General features: G+C 34.7%; 1 long non-coding RNA gene across 1 annotated transcript; it reads left to right on the plus strand.

The window, feature by feature from the left end:
* Positions 1-6: 6 nt before the first annotated feature.
* LOC139028112 (uncharacterized) lies at positions 7-729 on the plus strand. The gene is made up of 2 exons (XR_011480275.1): positions 7-385; positions 420-729. It is a non-coding gene; the product is annotated as an uncharacterized lncRNA (long non-coding RNA).
* The last annotated feature ends 262 nt before the right edge of the window (positions 730-991 follow it).

Genomic DNA, 991 nt, shown 5'->3' on the forward strand with positions numbered 1-991 from the left:
TTCTATTGATTTCAACATGATATGGATATTAGCCTCAGGGGGAAAATCCAGGCTCTGAATTGGAAGAGTGCTATTTATGAGATTTATCAGAAAGTGACTAACAAAAAAAGAGTTGTCCTCTAACCAGTGATGTACACATTATTCCCAGATTCCGTGTGGTTTTTGAGCTGTTAGTTTTAACAGGACGTGCAACCTCATCTCCATCCTGTCACACAAATTATTTTAGCATGATATCGATGAGTGATGGCAAATAAGGGTTGTGTTCCTTTGTTTAGCGACCCCTACATTTAAATGCATCACTCCAAATTGTAGCTGACTGTCTTCTGCAGGTTGTCCTCTAACCAGTGAGGTAAACGATATCTCCCATTTCCATGTTTTTTTGGATGTGTTTTGAAAACATTTACATGTGTTTTGTTTAGTTGTGTTAGTTTCAACAGCACGAACAACCTGATTTCCCCCCTAATCGATATCAGTGATTTATTGCTACTTGTCAAAACAACAGCGTTTCTGGTGCTTGTGCAGTTTATAAGGAGCTTGTTTAAAAAAATACAAGAAATATGATTATTGTGGCAGATGTTTGTGTAAATAGCACATGTTATGTTTAGGTTTTCAATTTATCACATATTGGTTATTGATTTGGACACGTTAAAACTGTGTTTTGACATTGAGGCTATCCCACCTAGCACAATGTAATTGAAAAGTCGTTGAAAATAAGACTATGCAACCAAATATTTTTTTTAACATTTTTTATTATACCATGCCTTACCATTAAGTTAATTATTGACAATACATATTAACAAAGGGGTGTCCATTTGGTTTTGGTAATTCATGTTTACAATTCATGTAACTTTTAGTAATCATAATTATTTATGCAACCAACTGACAATTTTCGGGTATAATTATATTGACATTGTTTCCCTTCTTTTAGAATAGCAGGGTTAATTCTTAGATGTGCCAACCCAAATGTACTAGAGCATGACATTGGGGGCTG

This window comes from Salvelinus sp. IW2-2015, linkage group LG8, assembly GCF_002910315.2.
Source record: "Salvelinus sp. IW2-2015 linkage group LG8, ASM291031v2, whole genome shotgun sequence".
Classification (NCBI taxonomy): domain Eukaryota; kingdom Metazoa; phylum Chordata; class Actinopteri; order Salmoniformes; family Salmonidae; genus Salvelinus; species Salvelinus sp. IW2-2015.